General features: G+C 46.4%; 10 non-coding genes across 10 annotated transcripts; all 10 read left to right on the forward strand.

Moving 5' to 3' along the window:
- Positions 1-10070: 10070 nt before the first annotated feature.
- Positions 10071-10141, forward strand: trnag-gcc (transfer RNA glycine (anticodon GCC)). The gene has a single exon. It is a non-coding gene; the product is annotated as a tRNA-Gly (tRNA).
- An 875-nt stretch (positions 10142-11016) lies between these two features.
- trnag-gcc (transfer RNA glycine (anticodon GCC)) lies at positions 11017-11087 on the forward strand. Its single transcript has one exon. It is a non-coding gene; the product is annotated as a tRNA-Gly (tRNA).
- An 878-nt stretch (positions 11088-11965) lies between these two features.
- Positions 11966-12036, forward strand: trnag-gcc (transfer RNA glycine (anticodon GCC)). Its single transcript has one exon. It is a non-coding gene; the product is annotated as a tRNA-Gly (tRNA).
- Positions 12037-12914: 878 nt separating this feature from the next.
- trnag-gcc (transfer RNA glycine (anticodon GCC)) lies at positions 12915-12985 on the forward strand. Its single transcript has one exon. It is a non-coding gene; the product is annotated as a tRNA-Gly (tRNA).
- An 878-nt stretch (positions 12986-13863) lies between these two features.
- Positions 13864-13934, forward strand: trnag-gcc (transfer RNA glycine (anticodon GCC)). Its single transcript has one exon. It is a non-coding gene; the product is annotated as a tRNA-Gly (tRNA).
- An 878-nt stretch (positions 13935-14812) lies between these two features.
- On the forward strand, positions 14813-14883 carry trnag-gcc (transfer RNA glycine (anticodon GCC)). Its single transcript has one exon. It is a non-coding gene; the product is annotated as a tRNA-Gly (tRNA).
- Positions 14884-15761: 878 nt separating this feature from the next.
- On the forward strand, positions 15762-15832 carry trnag-gcc (transfer RNA glycine (anticodon GCC)). Its single transcript has one exon. It is a non-coding gene; the product is annotated as a tRNA-Gly (tRNA).
- A 1826-nt stretch (positions 15833-17658) lies between these two features.
- On the forward strand, positions 17659-17729 carry trnag-gcc (transfer RNA glycine (anticodon GCC)). Its single transcript has one exon. It is a non-coding gene; the product is annotated as a tRNA-Gly (tRNA).
- An 878-nt stretch (positions 17730-18607) lies between these two features.
- trnag-gcc (transfer RNA glycine (anticodon GCC)) lies at positions 18608-18678 on the forward strand. Its single transcript has one exon. It is a non-coding gene; the product is annotated as a tRNA-Gly (tRNA).
- An 878-nt stretch (positions 18679-19556) lies between these two features.
- On the forward strand, positions 19557-19627 carry trnag-gcc (transfer RNA glycine (anticodon GCC)). Its single transcript has one exon. It is a non-coding gene; the product is annotated as a tRNA-Gly (tRNA).
- The last annotated feature ends 548 nt before the right edge of the window (positions 19628-20175 follow it).

Genomic DNA, 20175 nt, shown 5'->3' on the forward strand with positions numbered 1-20175 from the left:
CCTATAATGCTTGTCTGCCAGGACCATCAGCAGACTTGTTGGGACCGTAGCATTTGCGTCCGGCGTAGACACTGAAAGGCAGCGATGGTGCGAGTGCTTGCAGATTAGAGGCAAACAAAATGAAAGTGTCAGACATGATTATAAGAATACAGTTGTGCCACATTCTTCTGTGTCATGGTGAGCAAAAGACATGGAGGATGCATGCATTTCTCTTAGCTGACAATTCTGATGCAGCTTGACTGGCAGAGTATACGTTTTCATATAGAATTGGCTCAAAGAGTATAGAAGTTCCTGAAAATAAATCCAACCCGCATTTGCAAAGACATGCTGGCTTTTGGTGTTATTTACCACTTTCTGATGGAATGAGCTTTTTGCGGGGGAGATATTGGAAAAGTTCATGAAGGAGTCAAGTTCCCTGAAGCAGTACTTCCATTAGAAGAGCCCACAGTTCTTGCGCTCAAAGCATTTCAATTTTTCAGTTCAGCTGATCTTGAGAGTTGTGTGAAATGACCTGTCATCGCTGCGTGTTTGCTTAACGAATATTTTCGAGCTTTCGATGAAAAACCTTCCCGGAGTACTTGCATTGGTGGTTCAGTGGTAGAATTCTCGCCTGCCACGCGGGAGGCCCGGGTTCGATTCCCGGCCAATGCACTAGTGGTGTTTTAAAACCTGTACGTACACTCAGCGCCAAACTCCACCTAATTCAGCCTTATGTCTCGATATTTCCCCTCAACTCCAGGCAAGCAGAGCCCTCGGGCTGGGTCGATTCACAGCCCCTCCGTAAAAACTACACAGAGGCATCTTGGCTTAACATGTCTGACCATCTTGTTGCCCATCCTTGTGTCTGTGCACTTTCTCACATTATCCAAGCATGGGTGCAAGCAACAATGCATGGCATTGTGAACCTGACATCATTTCAAGCCATCAGCAGTGGCTCCCTCATTTGGCTCCTATAATGCTTGTCTGCCAGGACCATCAGCAGACTTGTTGGGACCGTAGCATTTGCGTCCGGCGTAGACACTGAAAGGCAGCGATGGTGCGAGTGCTTGCAGATTAGAGGCAAACAAAATGAAAGTGTCAGACATGATTATAAGAATACAGTTGTGCCACATTCTTCTGTGTCATGGTGAGCAAAAGACATGGAGGATGCATGCATTTCTCTTAGCTGACAATTCTGATGCAGCTTGACTGGCAGAGTATACGTTTTCATATAGAATTGGCTCAAAGAGCATAGAAGTTCCTGAAAATAAATCCAACCCGCATTTGCAAAGACATGCTGGCTTTTGGTGTTATTTACCACTTTCTGATGGAATGAGCTTTTTGCGGGGGAGATATTGGAAAAGTTCATGAAGGAGTCAAGTTCCCTGAAGCAGTACTTCCATTAGAAGAGCCCACAGTTCTTGCGCTCAAAGCATTTCAATTTTTCAGTTCAGCTGATCTTGAGAGTTGTGTGAAATGACCTGTCATCGCTGCGTGTTTGCTTAAGGAATATTTTCGAGCTTTCGATGAAAAACCTTCCCGGAGTACTTGCATTGGTGGTTCAGTGGTAGAATTCTCGCCTGCCACGCGGGAGGCCCGGGTTCGATTCCCGGCCAATGCACTAGTGGTGTTTTAAAACCTGTACGTACACTCAGCGCCAAACTCCACCTAATTCAGCCTTATGTCTCGATATTTCCCCTCAACTCCTGGCAAGCAGAGCCCTCGGGCTGGGTCGTTTCACAGCCCCTCCGTAAAAACTACACAGAGGCATCTTGGCTTAACATGTCTGACCATCTTGTTGCCCATCCTTGTGTCTGTGCACTTTCTCACATTATCCAAGCATGGGTGCAAGCAACAATGCATGGCATTGTGAACCTGACATCATTTCAAGCCATCAGCAGTGGCTCCCTCATTTGGCTCCTATAATGCTTGTCTGCCAGGACCATCAGCAGACTTGTTGGGACCGTAGCATTTGCGTCCGGCGTAGACACTGAAAGGCAGCGATGGTGCGAGTGCTTGCAGATTAGAGGCAAACAAAATGAAAGTGTCAGACATGATTATAAGAATACAGTTGTGCCACATTCTTCTGTGTCATGGTGAGCAAAAGACATGGAGGATGCATGCATTTCTCTTAGCTGACAATTCTGATGCAGCTTGACTGGCAGAGTATACGTTTTCATATAGAATTGGCTCAAAGAGCATAGAAGTTCCTGAAAATAAATCCAACCCGCATTTGCAAAGACATGCTGGCTTTTGGTGTTATTTACCACTTTCTGATGGAATGAGCTTTTTGCGGGGGAGATATTGGAAAAGTTCATGAAGGAGTCAAGTTCCCTGAAGCAGTACTTCCATTAGAAGAGCCCACAGTTCTTGCGCTCAAAGCATTTCAATTTTTCAGTTCAGCTGATCTTGAGAGTTGTGTGAAATGACCTGTCATCGCTGCGTGTTTGCTTAAGGAATATTTTCGAGCTTTCGATGAAAAACCTTCCCGGAGTACTTGCATTGGTGGTTCAGTGGTAGAATTCTCGCCTGCCACGCGGGAGGCCCGGGTTCGATTCCCGGCCAATGCACTAGTGGTGTTTTAAAACCTGTACGTACACTCAGCGCCAAACTCCACCTAATTCAGCCTTATGTCTCGATATTTCCCCTCAACTCCTGGCAAGCAGAGCCCTCGGGCTGGGTCGTTTCACAGCCCCTCCGTAAAAACTACACAGAGGCATCTTGGCTTAACATGTCTGACCATCTTGTTGCCCATCCTTGTGTCTGTGCACTTTCTCACATTATCCAAGCATGGGTGCAAGCAACAATGCATGGCATTGTGAACCTGACATCATTTCAAGCCATCAGCAGTGGCTCCCTCATTTGGCTCCTATAATGCTTGTCTGCCAGGACCATCAGCAGACTTGTTGGGACCGTAGCATTTGCGTCCGGCGTAGACACTGAAAGGCAGCGATGGTGCGAGTGCTTGCAGATTAGAGGCAAACAAAATGAAAGTGTCAGACATGATTATAAGAATACAGTTGTGCCACATTCTTCTGTGTCATGGTGAGCAAAAGACATGGAGGATGCATGCATTTCTCTTAGCTGACAATTCTGATGCAGCTTGACTGGCAGAGTATACGTTTTCATATAGAATTGGCTCAAAGAGCATAGAAGTTCCTGAAAATAAATCCAACCCGCATTTGCAAAGACATGCTGGCTTTTGGTGTTATTTACCACTTTCTGATGGAATGAGCTTTTTGCGGGGGAGATATTGGAAAAGTTCATGAAGGAGTCAAGTTCCCTGAAGCAGTACTTCCATTAGAAGAGCCCACAGTTCTTGCGCTCAAAGCATTTCAATTTTTCAGTTCAGCTGATCTTGAGAGTTGTGTGAAATGACCTGTCATCGCTGCGTGTTTGCTTAAGGAATATTTTCGAGCTTTCGATGAAAAACCTTCCCGGAGTACTTGCATTGGTGGTTCAGTGGTAGAATTCTCGCCTGCCACGCGGGAGGCCCGGGTTCGATTCCCGGCCAATGCACTAGTGGTGTTTTAAAACCTGTACGTACACTCAGCGCCAAACTCCACCTAATTCAGCCTTATGTCTCGATATTTCCCCTCAACTCCTGGCAAGCAGAGCCCTCGGGCTGGGTCGTTTCACAGCCCCTCCGTAAAAACTACACAGAGGCATCTTGGCTTAACATGTCTGACCATCTTGTTGCCCATCCTTGTGTCTGTGCACTTTCTCACATTATCCAAGCATGGGTGCAAGCAACAATGCATGGCATTGTGAACCTGACATCATTTCAAGCCATCAGCAGTGGCTCCCTCATTTGGCTCCTATAATGCTTGTCTGCCAGGACCATCAGCAGACTTGTTGGGACCGTAGCATTTGCGTCCGGCGTAGACACTGAAAGGCAGCGATGGTGCGAGTGCTTGCAGATTAGAGGCAAACAAAATGAAAGTGTCAGACATGATTATAAGAATACAGTTGTGCCACATTCTTCTGTGTCATGGTGAGCAAAAGACATGGAGGATGCATGCATTTCTCTTAGCTGACAATTCTGATGCAGCTTGACTGGCAGAGTATACGTTTTCATATAGAATTGGCTCAAAGAGCATAGAAGTTCCTGAAAATAAATCCAACCTGCATTTGCAAAGACATGCTGGCTTTTGGTGTTATTTACCACTTTCTGATGGAATGAGCTTTTTGCGGGGGAGATATTGGAAAAGTTCATGAAGGAGTCAAGTTCCCTGAAGCAGTACTTCCATTAGAAGAGCCCACAGTTCTTGCGCTCAAAGCATTTCAATTTTTCAGTTCAGCTGATCTTGAGAGTTGTGTGAAATGACCTGTCATCGCTGCGTGTTTGCTTAAGGAATATTTTCGAGCTTTCGATGAAAAACCTTCCCGGAGTACTTGCATTGGTGGTTCAGTGGTAGAATTCTCGCCTGCCACGCGGGAGGCCCGGGTTCGATTCCCGGCCAATGCACTAGTGGTGTTTTAAAACCTGTACGTACACTCAGCGCCAAACTCCACCTAATTCAGCCTTATGTCTCGATATTTCCCCTCAACTCCTGGCAAGCAGAGCCCTCGGGCTGGGTCGTTTCACAGCCCCTCCGTAAAAACTACACAGAGGCATCTTGGCTTAACATGTCTGACCATCTTGTTGCCCATCCTTGTGTCTGTGCACTTTCTCACATTATCCAAGCATGGGTGCAAGCAACAATGCATGGCATTGTGAACCTGACATCATTTCAAGCCATCAGCAGTGGCTCCCTCATTTGGCTCCTATAATGCTTGTCTGCCAGGACCATCAGCAGACTTGTTGGGACCGTAGCATTTGCGTCCGGCGTAGACACTGAAAGGCAGCGATGGTGCGAGTGCTTGCAGATTAGAGGCAAACAAAATGAAAGTGTCAGACATGATTATAAGAATACAGTTGTGCCACATTCTTCTGTGTCATGGTGAGCAAAAGACATGGAGGATGCATGCATTTCTCTTAGCTGACAATTCTGATGCAGCTTGACTGGCAGAGTATACGTTTTCATATAGAATTGGCTCAAAGAGCATAGAAGTTCCTGAAAATAAATCCAACCCGCATTTGCAAAGACATGCTGGCTTTTGGTGTTATTTACCACTTTCTGATGGAATGAGCTTTTTGCGGGGGAGATATTGGAAAAGTTCATGAAGGAGTCAAGTTCCCTGAAGCAGTACTTCCATTAGAAGAGCCCACAGTTCTTGCGCTCAAAGCATTTCAATTTTTCAGTTCAGCTGATCTTGAGAGTTGTGTGAAATGACCTGTCATCGCTGCGTGTTTGCTTAAGGAATATTTTCGAGCTTTCGATGAAAAACCTTCCCGGAGTACTTGCATTGGTGGTTCAGTGGTAGAATTCTCGCCTGCCACGCGGGAGGCCCGGGTTCGATTCCCGGCCAATGCACTAGTGGTGTTTTAAAACCTGTACGTACACTCAGCGCCAAACTCCACCTAATTCAGCCTTATGTCTCGATATTTCCCCTCAACTCCTGGCAAGCAGAGCCCTCGGGCTGGGTCGTTTCACAGCCCCTCCGTAAAAACTACACAGAGGCATCTTGGCTTAACATGTCTGACCATCTTGTTGCCCATCCTTGTGTCTGTGCACTTTCTCACATTATCCAAGCATGGGTGCAAGCAACAATGCATGGCATTGTGAACCTGACATCATTTCAAGCCATCAGCAGTGGCTCCCTCATTTGGCTCCTATAATGCTTGTCTGCCAGGACCATCAGCAGACTTGTTGGGACCGTAGCATTTGCGTCCGGCGTAGACACTGAAAGGCAGCGATGGTGCGAGTGCTTGCAGATTAGAGGCAAACAAAATGAAAGTGTCAGACATGATTATAAGAATACAGTTGTGCCACATTCTTCTGTGTCATGGTGAGCAAAAGACATGGAGGATGCATGCATTTCTCTTAGCTGACAATTCTGATGCAGCTTGACTGGCAGAGTATACGTTTTCATATAGAATTGGCTCAAAGAGCATAGAAGTTCCTGAAAATAAATCCAACCCGCATTTGCAAAGACATGCTGGCTTTTGGTGTTATTTACCACTTTCTGATGGAATGAGCTTTTTGCGGGGGAGATATTGGAAAAGTTCATGAAGGAGTCAAGTTCCCTGAAGCAGTACTTCCATTAGAAGAGCCCACAGTTCTTGCGCTCAAAGCATTTCAATTTTTCAGTTCAGCTGATCTTGAGAGTTGTGTGAAATGACCTGTCATCGCTGCGTGTTTGCTTAAGGAATATTTTCGAGCTTTCGATGAAAAACCTTCCCGGAGTACTTGCATTGGTGGTTCAGTGGTAGAATTCTCGCCTGCCACGCGGGAGGCCCGGGTTCGATTCCCGGCCAATGCACTAGTGGTGTTTTAAAACCTGTACGTACACTCAGCGCCAAACTCCACCTAATTCAGCCTTATGTCTCGATATTTCCCCTCAACTCCTGGCAAGCAGAGCCCTCGGGCTGGGTCGTTTCACAGCCCCTCCGTAAAAACTACACAGAGGCATCTTGGCTTAACATGTCTGACCATCTTGTTGCCCATCCTTGTGTCTGTGCACTTTCTCACATTATCCAAGCATGGGTGCAAGCAACAATGCATGGCATTGTGAACCTGACATCATTTCAAGCCATCAGCAGTGGCTCCCTCATTTGGCTCCTATAATGCTTGTCTGCCAGGACCATCAGCAGACTTGTTGGGACCGTAGCATTTGCGTCCGGCGTAGACACTGAAAGGCAGCGATGGTGCGAGTGCTTGCAGATTAGAGGCAAACAAAATGAAAGTGTCAGACATGATTATAAGAATACAGTTGTGCCACATTCTTCTGTGTCATGGTGAGCAAAAGACATGGAGGATGCATGCATTTCTCTTAGCTGACAATTCTGATGCAGCTTGACTGGCAGAGTATACGTTTTCATATAGAATTGGCTCAAAGAGCATAGAAGTTCCTGAAAATAAATCCAACCCGCATTTGCAAAGACATGCTGGCTTTTGGTGTTATTTACCACTTTCTGATGGAATGAGCTTTTTGCGGGGGAGATATTGGAAAAGTTCATGAAGGAGTCAAGTTCCCTGAAGCAGTACTTCCATTAGAAGAGCCCACAGTTCTTGCGCTCAAAGCATTTCAATTTTTCAGTTCAGCTGATCTTGAGAGTTGTGTGAAATGACCTGTCATCGCTGCGTGTTTGCTTAAGGAATATTTTCGAGCTTTCGATGAAAAACCTTCCCGGAGTACTTGCATTGGTGGTTCAGTGGTAGAATTCTCGCCTGCCACGCGGGAGGCCCGGGTTCGATTCCCGGCCAATGCACTAGTGGTGTTTTAAAACCTGTACGTACACTCAGCGCCAAACTCCACCTAATTCAGCCTTATGTCTCGATATTTCCCCTCAACTCCTGGCAAGCAGAGCCCTCGGGCTGGGTCGTTTCACAGCCCCTCCGTAAAAACTACACAGAGGCATCTTGGCTTAACATGTCTGACCATCTTGTTGCCCATCCTTGTGTCTGTGCACTTTCTCACATTATCCAAGCATGGGTGCAAGCAACAATGCATGGCATTGTGAACCTGACATCATTTCAAGCCATCAGCAGTGGCTCCCTCATTTGGCTCCTATAATGCTTGTCTGCCAGGACCATCAGCAGACTTGTTGGGACCGTAGCATTTGCGTCCGGCGTAGACACTGAAAGGCAGCGATGGTGCGAGTGCTTGCAGATTAGAGGCAAACAAAATGAAAGTGTCAGACATGATTATAAGAATACAGTTGTGCCACATTCTTCTGTGTCATGGTGAGCAAAAGACATGGAGGATGCATGCATTTCTCTTAGCTGACAATTCTGATGCAGCTTGACTGGCAGAGTATACGTTTTCATATAGAATTGGCTCAAAGAGCATAGAAGTTCCTGAAAATAAATCCAACCCGCATTTGCAAAGACATGCTGGCTTTTGGTGTTATTTACCACTTTCTGATGGAATGAGCTTTTTGCGGGGGAGATATTGGAAAAGTTCATGAAGGAGTCAAGTTCCCTGAAGCAGTACTTCCATTAGAAGAGCCCACAGTTCTTGCGCTCAAAGCATTTCAATTTTTCAGTTCAGCTGATCTTGAGAGTTGTGTGAAATGACCTGTCATCGCTGCGTGTTTGCTTAAGGAATATTTTCGAGCTTTCGATGAAAAACCTTCCCGGAGTACTTGCATTGGTGGTTCAGTGGTAGAATTCTCGCCTGCCACGCGGGAGGCCCGGGTTCGATTCCCGGCCAATGCACTAGTGGTGTTTTAAAACCTGTACGTACACTCAGCGCCAAACTCCACCTAATTCAGCCTTATGTCTCGATATTTCCCCTCAACTCCTGGCAAGCAGAGCCCTCGGGCTGGGTCGTTTCACAGCCCCTCCGTAAAAACTACACAGAGGCATCTTGGCTTAACATGTCTGACCATCTTGTTGCCCATCCTTGTGTCTGTGCACTTTCTCACATTATCCAAGCATGGGTGCAAGCAACAATGCATGGCATTGTGAACCTGACATCATTTCAAGCCATCAGCAGTGGCTCCCTCATTTGGCTCCTATAATGCTTGTCTGCCAGGACCATCAGCAGACTTGTTGGGACCGTAGCATTTGCGTCCGGCGTAGACACTGAAAGGCAGCGATGGTGCGAGTGCTTGCAGATTAGAGGCAAACAAAATGAAAGTGTCAGACATGATTATAAGAATACAGTTGTGCCACATTCTTCTGTGTCATGGTGAGCAAAAGACATGGAGGATGCATGCATTTCTCTTAGCTGACAATTCTGATGCAGCTTGACTGGCAGAGTATACGTTTTCATATAGAATTGGCTCAAAGAGTATAGAAGTTCCTGAAAATAAATCCAACCCGCATTTGCAAAGACATGCTGGCTTTTGGTGTTATTTACCACTTTCTGATGGAATGAGCTTTTTGCGGGGGAGATATTGGAAAAGTTCATGAAGGAGTCAAGTTCCCTGAAGCAGTACTTCCATTAGAAGAGCCCACAGTTCTTGCGCTCAAAGCATTTCAATTTTTCAGTTCAGCTGATCTTGAGAGTTGTGTGAAATGACCTGTCATCGCTGCGTGTTTGCTTAAGGAATATTTTCGAGCTTTCGATGAAAAACCTTCCCGGAGTACTTGCATTGGTGGTTCAGTGGTAGAATTCTCGCCTGCCACGCGGGAGGCCCGGGTTCGATTCCCGGCCAATGCACTAGTGGTGTTTTAAAACCTGTACGTACACTCAGCGCCAAACTCCACCTAATTCAGCCTTATGTCTCGATATTTCCCCTCAACTCCTGGCAAGCAGAGCCCTCGGGCTGGGTCGTTTCAGAGCCCCTCCGTAAAAACTACACAGAGGCATCTTGGCTTAACATGTCTGACCATCTTGTTGCCCATCCTTGTGTCTGTGCACTTTCTCACATTATCCAAGCATGGGTGCAAGCAACAATGCATGGCATTGTGAACCTGACATCATTTCAAGCCATCAGCAGTGGCTCCCTCATTTGGCTCCTATAATGCTTGTCTGCCAGGACCATCAGCAGACTTGTTGGGACCGTAGCATTTGCGTCCGGCGTAGACACTGAAAGGCAGCGATGGTGCGAGTGCTTGCAGATTAGAGGCAAACAAAATGAAAGTGTCAGACATGATTATAAGAATACAGTTGTGCCACATTCTTCTGTGTCATGGTGAGCAAAAGACATGGAGGATGCATGCATTTCTCTTAGCTGACAATTCTGATGCAGCTTGACTGGCAGAGTATACGTTTTCATATAGAATTGGCTCAAAGAGCATAGAAGTTCCTGAAAATAAATCCAACCCGCATTTGCAAAGACATGCTGGCTTTTGGTGTTATTTACCACTTTCTGATGGAATGAGCTTTTTGCGGGGGAGATATTGGAAAAGTTCATGAAGGAGTCAAGTTCCCTGAAGCAGTACTTCCATTAGAAGAGCCCACAGTTCTTGCGCTCAAAGCATTTCAATTTTTCAGTTCAGCTGATCTTGAGAGTTGTGTGAAATGACCTGTCATCGCTGCGTGTTTGCTTAAGGAATATTTTCGAGCTTTCGATGAAAAACCTTCCCGGAGTACTTGCATTGGTGGTTCAGTGGTAGAATTCTCGCCTGCCACGCGGGAGGCCCGGGTTCGATTCCCGGCCAATGCAGTGGTGTTTTAAAACCTGTACGTACACTCAGCGCCAAACTCCCCCTAATTCAGCCTTATGTCTCGATATTTCCCCTCAACTCCTGGCAAGCAGAGCCCTCGGGCTGGGTCGATTCACAGCCCCTCCGTAAAAACTACACAGAGGCATCTTGGCTTAACATGTCTGACCATCTTGTTGCCCATCCTTGTGTCTGTGCACTTTCTCACATTATCCAAGCATGGGTGCAAGCAACAATGCATGGCATTGTGAACCTGACATCATTTCAAGCCATCAGCAGTGGCTCCCTCATTTGGCTCCTATAATGCTTGTCTGCCAGGACCATCAGCAGACTTGTTGGGACCGTAGCATTTGCGTCCGGCGTAGACACTGAAAGGCAGCGATGGTGCGAGTGCTTGCAGATTAGAGGCAAACAAAATGAAAGTGTCAGACATGATTATAAGAATACAGTTGTGCCACATTCTTCTGTGTCATGGTGAGCAAAAGACATGGAGGATGCATGCATTTCTCTTAGCTGACAATTCTGATGCAGCTTGACTGGCAGAGTATACGTTTTCATATAGAATTGGCTCAAAGAGCATAGAAGTTCCTGAAAATAAATCCAACCCACATTTGCAAAGACATGCTGGCTTTTGGTGTTATTTACCACTTTCTGATGGAATGAGCTTTTTGCGGGGAAGATATTGGAAAAGTTCATGAAGGAGTCAAGTTCCCTGAAGCAGTACTTCCATTAGAAGAGCCCACAGTTCTTGCGCTCAAAGCATTTCAATTTTTCAGTTCAGCTGATCTTGAGAGTTGTGTGAAATGACCTGTCATCGCTGCGTGTTTGCTTAAGGAATATTTTCGAGCTTTCGATGAAAAACCTTCCCGGAGTACTTGCATTGGTGGTTCAGTGGTAGAATTCTCGCCTGCCACGCGGGAGGCCCGGGTTCGATTCCCGGCCAATGCACTAGTGGTGTTTTAAAACCTGTACGTACACTCAGCGCCGAACTCCAGCTAATTCAGCCTTATGTCTCGATATTTCCCATCAACTCCTGGCAAGCAGAGCCCTCGGGCTGGGTCGATTCACAGCCCCTCCGTAAAAACTACACAGAGGCATCTTGGCTTAACATGTCTGACCATCTTGTTGCCCATCCTTGTGTCTGTGCACTTTCTCACATTATCCAAGCATGGGTGCAAGCAACAATGCATGGCATTGTGAACCTGACATCATTTCAAGCCATCAGCAGTGGCTCCCTCATTTGGCTCCTATAATGCTTGTCTGCCAGGACCATCAGCAGACTTGTTGGGACCGTAGCATTTGCGTCCGGCGTAGACACTGAAAGGCAGCGATGGTGCGAGTGCTTGCAGATTAGAGGCAAACAAAATGAAAGTGTCAGACATGATTATAAGAATACAGTTGTGCCACATTCTTCTGTGTCATGGTGAGCAAAAGACATGGAGGATGCATGCATTTCTCTTAGCTGACAATTCTGATGCAGCTTGACTGGCAGAGTATACGTTTTCATATAGAATTGGCTCAAAGAGCATAGAAGTTCCTGAAAATAAATCCAACCCGCATTTGCAAAGACATGCTGGCTTTTGGTGTTATTTACCACTTTCTGATGGAATGAGCTTTTTGCGGGGGAGATATTGGAAAAGTTCATGAAGGAGTCAAGTTCCCTGAAGCAGTACTTCCATTAGAAGAGCCCACAGTTCTTGCGCTCAAAGCATTTCAATTTTTCAGTTCAGCTGATCTTGAGAGTTGTGTGAAATGACCTGTCATCGCTGCGTGTTTGCTTAAGGAATATTTTCGAGCTTTCGATGAAAAACCTTCCCGGAGTACTTGCATTGGTGGTTCAGTGGTAGAATTCTCGCCTGCCACGCGGGAGGCCCGGGTTCGATTCCCGGCCAATGCACTAGTGGTGTTTTAAAACCTGTACGTACACTCAGCGCCAAACTCCACCTAATTCAGCCTTATGTCTCGATATTTCCCCTCAAGTCCTGGCAAGCAGAGCCCTCGGGCTGGGTCGATTCACAGCCCCTCCGTAAAAACTACACAGAGGCATCTTGGCTTAACATGTCTGACCATCTTGTTGCCCATCCTTGTGTCTGTGCACTTTCTCACATTATCCAAGCATGGGTGCAAGCAACAATGCATGGCATTGTGAACCTGACATCATTTCAAGCCATCAGCAGTGGCTCCCTCATTTGGCTCCTATAATGCTTGTCTGCCAGGACCATCAGCAGACTTGTTGGGACCGTAGCATTTGCGTCCGGCGTAGACACTGAAAGGCAGCGATGGTGCGAGTGCTTGCAGATTAGAGGCAAACAAAATGAAAGTGTCAGACATGATTATAAGAATACAGTTGTGCCACATTCTTCTGTGTCATGGTGAGCAAAAGACATGGAGGATGCATGCATTTCTCTTAGCTGACAATTCTGATGCAGCTTGACTGGCAGAGTATACGTTTTCATATAGAATTGGCTCAAAGAGCATAGAAGTTCCTGAAAATAAATCCAACCCACATTTGCAAAGACATGCTGGCTTTTGGTGTTATTTACCACTTTCTGATGGAATGAGCTTTTTGCGGGGGAGATATTGGAAAAGTTCATGAAGGAGTCAAGTTCCCTGAAGCAGTACTTCCATTAGAAGAGCCCACAGTTCTTGCGCTCAAAGCATTTCAATTTTTCAGTTCAGCTGATCTTGAGAGTTGTGTGAAATGACCTGTCATCGCTGCGTGTTTGCTTATGGAATATTTTCGAGCTTTCGATGAAAAACCTTCCCGGAGTACTTGCATTGGTGGTTCAGTGGTAGAATTCTCGCCTGCCACGCGGGAGGCCCGGGTTCGATTCCCGGCCAATGCACTAGTGGTGTTTAAAAACCTGTACGTACACTCAGCGCCGAACTCCAGCTAATTCAGCCTTATGTCTCGATATTTCCCATCAACTCCTGGCAAGCAGAGCCCTCGGGCTGGGTCGATTCACAGCCCCTCCGTAAAAACTACACAGAGGCATCTTGGCTTAACATGTCTGACCATCTTGTTGCCCATCCTTGTGTCTGTGCACTTTCTCACATTATCCAAGCATGGGTGCAAGCAACAATGCATGGCATTGTGAACCTGACATCATTTCAAGCCATCAGCAGTGGCTCCCTCATTTGGCTCCTATAATGCTTGTCTGCCAGGACCATCAGCAGACTTGTTGGGACCGTAGCATTTGCGTCCGGCGTAGACACTGAAAGGCAGCGATGGTGCGAGTGCTTGCAGATTAGAGGCAAACAAAATGAAAGTGTCAGACATGATTATAAGAATACAGTTGTGCCACATTCTTCTGTGTCATGGTGAGCAAAAGACATGGAGGATGCATGCATTTCTCTTAGCTGACAATTCTGATGCAGCTTGACTGGCAGAGTATACGTTTTCATATAGAATTGGCTCAAAGAGCATAGAAGTTCCTGAAAATAAATCCAACCCGCATTTGCAAAGACATGCTGGCTTTTGGTGTTATTTACCACTTTCTGATGGAATGAGCTTTTTGCGGGGGAGATATTGGAAAAGTTCATGAAGGAGTCAAGTTCCCTGAAGCAGTACTTCCATTAGAAGAGCCCACAGTTCTTGCGCTCAAAGCATTTCAATTTTTCAGTTCAGCTGATCTTGAGAGTTGTGTGAAATGACCTGTCATCGCTGCGTGTTTGCTTAAGGAATATTTTCGAGCTTTCGATGAAAAACCTTCCCGGAGTACTTGCATTGGTGGTTCAGTGGTAGAATTCTCGCCTGCCACGCGGGAGGCCCGGGTTCGATTCCCGGCCAATGCACTAGTGGTGTTTTAAAACCTGTACGTACACTCAGCGCCAAACTCCACCTAATTCAGCCTTATGTCTCGATATTTCCCCTCAAGTCCTGGCAAGCAGAGCCCTCGGGCTGGGTCGATTCACAGCCCCTCCGTAAAAACTACACAGAGGCATCTTGGCTTAACATGTCTGACCATCTTGTTGCCCATCCTTGTGTCTGTGCACTTTCTCACATTATCCAAGCATGGGTGCAAGCAACAATGCATGGCATTGTGAACCTGACATCATTTCAAGCCATCAGCAGTGGCTCCCTCATTTGGCTCCTATAATGCTTGTCTGCCAGGACCATCAGCAGACTTGTTGGGACCGTAGCATTTGCGTCCGGCGTAGACACTGAAAGGCAGCGATGGTGCGAGTGCTTGCAGATTAGAGGCAAACAAAATGAAAGTGTCAGACATGATTATAAGAATACAGTTGTGCCACATTCTTCTGTGTCATGGTGAGCAAAAGACATGGAGGATGCATGCATTTCTCTTAGCTGACAATTCTGATGCAGCTTGACTGGCAGAGTATACGTTTTCATATAGAATTGGCTCAAAGAGCATAGAAGTTCCTGAAAATAAATCCAACCCGCATTTGCAAAGACATGCTGGCTTTTGGTGTTATTTACCACTTTCTGATGGAATGAGCTTTTTGCGGGGGAGATATTGGAAAAGTTCATGAAGGAGTCAAGTTCCCTGAAGCAGTACTTCCATTAGAAGAGCCCACAGTTCTTGCGCTCAAAGCATTTCAATTTTTCAGTTCAGCTGATCTTGAGAGTTGTGTGAAATGACCTGTCATCGCTGCGTGTTTGCTTAAGGAATATTTTCGAGCTTTCGATGAAAAACCTTCCCGGAGTACTTGCATTGGTGGTTCAGTGGTAGAATTCTCGCCTGCCACGCGGGAGGCCCGGGTTCGATTCCCGGCCAATGCACTAGTGGTGTTTTAAAACCTGTACGTACACTCAGCGCCAAACTCCAGCTAATTCAGCCTTATGTCTCGATATTTCCCCTCAACTCCTGGCAAGCAGAGCCCTCGGGCTGGGTCGATTCACAGCCCCTCCGTAAAAACTACACAGAGGCATCTTGGCTTAACATGTCTGACCATCTTGTTGCCCATCCTTGTGTCTGTGCACTTTCTCACATTATCCAAGCATGGGTGCAAGCAACAATGCATGGCATTGTGAACCTGACATCATTTCAAGCCATCAGCAGTGGCTCCCTCATTTGGCTCCTATAATGCTTGTCTGCCAGGACCATCAGCAGACTTGTTGGGACCGTAGCATTTGCGTCCGGCGTAGACACTGAAAGGCAGCGATGGTGCGAGTGCTTGCAGATTAGAGGCAAACAAAATGAAAGTGTCAGACATGATTATAAGAATACAGTTGTGCCACATTCTTCTGTGTCATGGTGAGCAAAAGACATGGAGGATGCATGCATTTCTCTTAGCTGACAATTCTGATGCAGCTTGACTGGCAGAGTATACGTTTTCATATAGAATTGGCTCAAAGAGCATAGAAGTTCCTGAAAATAAATCCAACCCGCATTTGCAAAGACATGCTGGCTTTTGGTGTTATTTACCACTTTCTGATGGAATGAGCTTTTTGCGGGGGAGATATTGGAAAAGTTCATGAAGGAGTCAAGTTCCCTGAAGCAGTACTTCCATTAGAAGAGCCCACAGTTCTTGCGCTCAAAGCATTTCAATTTTTCAGTTCAGCTGATCTTGAGAGTTGTGTGAAATGACCTGTCATCGCTGCGTGTTTGCTTAAGGAATATTTTCGAGCTTTCGATGAAAAACCTTCCCGGAGTACTTGCATTGGTGGTTCAGTGGTAGAATTCTCGCCTGCCACGCGGGAGGCCCGGGTTCGATTCCCGGCCAATGCACTAGTGGTGTTTTAAAACCTGTACGTACACTCAGCGCCAAACTCTGGCTAATTCAGCCTTATGTCTCGATATTTCCCCTCAACTCCTGGCAAGCAGAGCCCTCGGGCTGGGTCGATTCACAGCCCCTCCGTAAAAACTACACAGAGGCATCTTGGCTTAACATGTCTGACCATCTTGTTGCCCATCCTTGTGTCTGTGCACTTTCTCACATTATCCAAGCATGGGTGCAAGCAACAATGCATGGCATTGTGAACCTGACATCATTTCAAGCCATCAGCAGTGGCTCCCTCATTTGGCTCCTATAATGCTTGTCTGCCAGGACCATCAGCAGACTTGTTGGGACCGTAGCATTTGCGTCCGGCGTAGACACTGAAAGGCAGCGATGGTGCGAGTGCTTGCAGATTAGAGGCAAACAAAATGAAAGTGTCAGACATGATTATAAGAATACAGTTGTGCCACATTCTTCTGTGTCATGGTGAGCAAAAGACATGGAGGATGCATGCATTTCTCTTAGCTGACAATTCTGATGCAGCTTGACTGGCAGAGTATACGTTTTCATATAGAATTGGCTCAAAGAGCATAGAAGTTCCTGAAAATAAATCCAACCCGCATTTGCAAAGACATGCTGGCTTTTGGTGTTATTTACCACTTTCTGATGGAATGAGCTTTTTGCGGGGGAGATATTGGAAAAGTTCATGAAGGAGTCAAGTTCCCTGAAGCAGTACTTCCATTAGAAGAGCCCACAGTTCTTGCGCTCAAAGCATTTCAATTTTTCAGTTCAGCTGATCTTGAGAGTTGTGTGAAATGACCTGTCATCGCTGCGTGTTTGCTTAAGGAATATTTTCGAGCTTTCGATGAAAAACCTTCCCGGAGTACTTGCATTGGTGGTTCAGTGGTAGAATTCTCGCCTGCCACGCGGGGGCCCGGGTTCGATTCCCGGCCAATGCACTAGTGGTGTTTTAAAACCTGTACGTACACTCAGCGCCAAACTCCACCTAATTCAGCCTTATGTCTCGATATTTCCCCTCAACTCCTGGCAAGCAGAGCCCTCGGGCTGGGTCGATTCACAGCCCCTCCGTAAAAACTACACAGAGGCATCTTGGCTTAACATGTCTGACCATCTTGTTGCCCATCCTTGTGTCTGTGCACTTTCTCACATTATCCAAGCATGGGTGCAAGCAACAATGCATGGCATTGTGAACCTGACATCATTTCAAGCCATCAGCAGTGGCTCCCTCATTTGGCTCCTATAATGCTTGTCTGCCAGGACCATCAGCAGACTTGTTGGGACCGTAGCATTTGCGTCCGGCGTAGACACTGAAAGGCAGCGATGGTGCGAGTGCTTGCAGATTAGAGGCAAACAAAATGAAAGTGTCAGACATGATTATAAGAATACAGTTGTGCCACATTCTTCTGTGTCATGGTGAGCAAAAGACATGGAGGATGCATGCATTTCTCTTAGCTGACAATTCTGATGCAGCTTGACTGGCAGAGTATACGTTTTCATATAGAATTGGCTCAAAGAGCATAGAAGTTCCTGAAAATAAATCCAACCCGCATTTGCAAAGACATGCTGGCTTTTGGTGTTATTTACCACTTTCTGATGGAATGAGCTTTTTGCGGGGGAGATATTGGAAAAGTTCATGAAGGAGTCAAGTTCCCTGAAGCAGTACTTCCATTAGAAGAGCCCACAGTTCTTGCGCTCAAAGCATTTCAATTTTTCAGTTCAGCTGATCTTGAGAGTTGTGTGAAATGACCTGTCATCGCTGCGTGTTTGCTTAACGAATATTTTCGAGCTTTCGATGAAAAACCTTCCCGGAGTACTTGCATTGGTGGTTCAGTGGTAGAATTCTCGCCTGCCACGCGGGAGGCCCGGGTTCGATTCCCGGCCAATGCACTAGTGGTGTTTTAAAACCTGTACGTACACTCAGCGCCAAACTCCACCTAATTCAGCCTTATGTCTCGATATTTCCCCTCAACTCCTGGCAAGCAGAGCCCTCGGGCTGGGTCGATTCACAGCCCCTCCGTAAAAACTACACAGAGGCATCTTGGCTTAACATGTCTGACCATCTTGTTGCCCATCCTTGTGTCTGTGCACTTTCTCACATTATCCAAGCATGGGTGCAAGCAACAATGCATGGCATTGTGAACCTGACATCATTTCAAGCCATCAGCAGTGGCTCCCTCATTTGGCTCCTATAATGCTTGTCTGCCAGGACCATCAGCAGACTTGTTGGGACCGTAGCATTTGCGTCCGGCGTAGACACTGAAAGGCAGCGATGGTGCGAGTGCTTGCAGATTAGAGGCAAACAAAATGAAAGTGTCAGACATGATTATAAGAATACAGTTGTGCCACATTCTTCTGTGTCATGGTGAGCAAAAGACATGGAGGATGCATGCATTTCTCTTAGCTGACAATTCTGATGCAGCTTGACTGGCAGAGTATACGTTTTCATATAGAATTGGCTCAAAGAGCATAGAAGTTCCTGAAAATAAATCCAACCCGCATTTGCAAAGACATGCTGGCTTTTGGTGTTATTTACCACTTTCTGATGGAATGAGCTTTTTGCGGGGGAGATATTGGAAAAGTTCATGAAGGAGTCAAGTTCCCTGAAGCAGTACTTCCATTAGAAGAGCCCACAGTTCTTGCGCTCAAAGCATTTCAATTTTTCAGTTCAGCTGATCTTGAGAGTTGTGTGAAATGACCTGTCATCGCTGCGTGTTTGCTTAAGGAATATTTTCGAGCTTTCGATGAAAAACCTTCCCGGAGTACTTGCATTGGTGGTTCAGTGGTAGAATTCTCGCCTGCCACGCGGGAGGCCCGGGTTCGATTCCCGGCCAATGCACTAGTGGTGTTTTAAAACCTGTACGTACACTCAGCGCCAAACTCCCCCTAATTCAGCCTTATGTCTCGATATTTCCCCTCAACTCCTGGCAAGCAGAGCCCTCGGGCTGGGTCGATTCACAGCCCCTCCGTAAAAACTACACAGAGGCATCTTGGCTTAACATGTCTGACCATCTTGTTGCCCATCCTTGTGTCTGTGCACTTTCTCACATTATCCAAGCATGGGTGCAAGCAACAATGCATGGCATTGTGAACCTGACATCATTTCAAGCCATCAGCAGTGGCTCCCTCATTTGGCTCCTATAATGCTTGTCTGCCAGGACCATCAGCAGACTTGTTGGGACCGTAGCATTTGCGTCCGGCGTAGACACTGAAAGGCAGCGATGGTGCGAGTGCTTGCAGATTAGAGGCAAACAAAATGAAAGTGTCAGACATGATTATAAGAATACAGTTGTGCCACATTCTTCTGTGTCATGGTGAGCAAAAGACATGGAGGATGCATGCATTTCTCTTAGCTGACAATTCTGATGCAGCTTGACTGGCAGAGTATACGTTTTCATATAGAATTGGCTCAAAGAGCATAGAAGTTCCTGAAAATAAATCCAACCCACATTTGCAAAGACATGCTGGCTTTTGGTGTTATTTACCACTTTCTGATGGAATGAGCTTTTTGCGGGGGAGATATTGGAAAAGTTCATGAAGGAGTCAAGTTCCCTGAAGCAGTACTTCCATTAGAAGAGCCCACAGTTCTTGCGCTCAAAGCATTTCAATTTTTCAGTTCAGCTGATCTTGAGAGTTGTGTGAAATGACCTGTCATCGCTGCGTGTTTGCTTAAGGAATATTTTCGAGCTTTCGATGAAAAACCTTCCCGGAGTACTTGCATTGGTGGTTCAGTGGTAGAATTCTCGCCTGCCACGCGGGAGGCCCGGGTTCGATTCCCGGCCAATGCACTAGTGGTGTTTTAAAACCTGTACGTACACTCAGCGCCGAACTCCAGCTAATTCAGCCTTATGTCTCGATATTTCCCATCAACTCCTGGCAAGCAGAGCCCTCGGGCTGGGTCGATTCACAGCCCCTCCGTAAAAACTACACAGAGGCATCTTGGCTTAACATGTCTGACCATCTTGTTGCCCATCCTTGTGTCTGTGCACTTTCTCACATTATCCAAGCATGGGTGCAAGCAACAATGCATGGCATTGTGAACCTGACATCATTTCAAGCCATCAGCAGTGGCTCCCTCATTTGGCTCCTATAATGCTTGTCTGCCAGGACCATCAGCAGACTTGTTGGGACCGTAGCATTTGCGTCCGGCGTAGACACTGAAAGGCAGCGATGGTGCGAGTGCTTGCAGATTAGAGGCAAACAAAATGAAAGTGTCAGACATGATTATAAGAATACAGTTGTGCCACATTCTTCTGTGTCATGGTGAGCAAAAGACATGGAGGATGCATGCATTTCTCTTAGCTGACAATTCTGATGCAGCTTGACTGGCAGAGTA

The sequence above is a fragment of the Paramormyrops kingsleyae genome, chromosome 25 (genome assembly GCF_048594095.1).
Source record: "Paramormyrops kingsleyae isolate MSU_618 chromosome 25, PKINGS_0.4, whole genome shotgun sequence".
Lineage (NCBI taxonomy): Eukaryota > Metazoa > Chordata > Actinopteri > Osteoglossiformes > Mormyridae > Paramormyrops > Paramormyrops kingsleyae.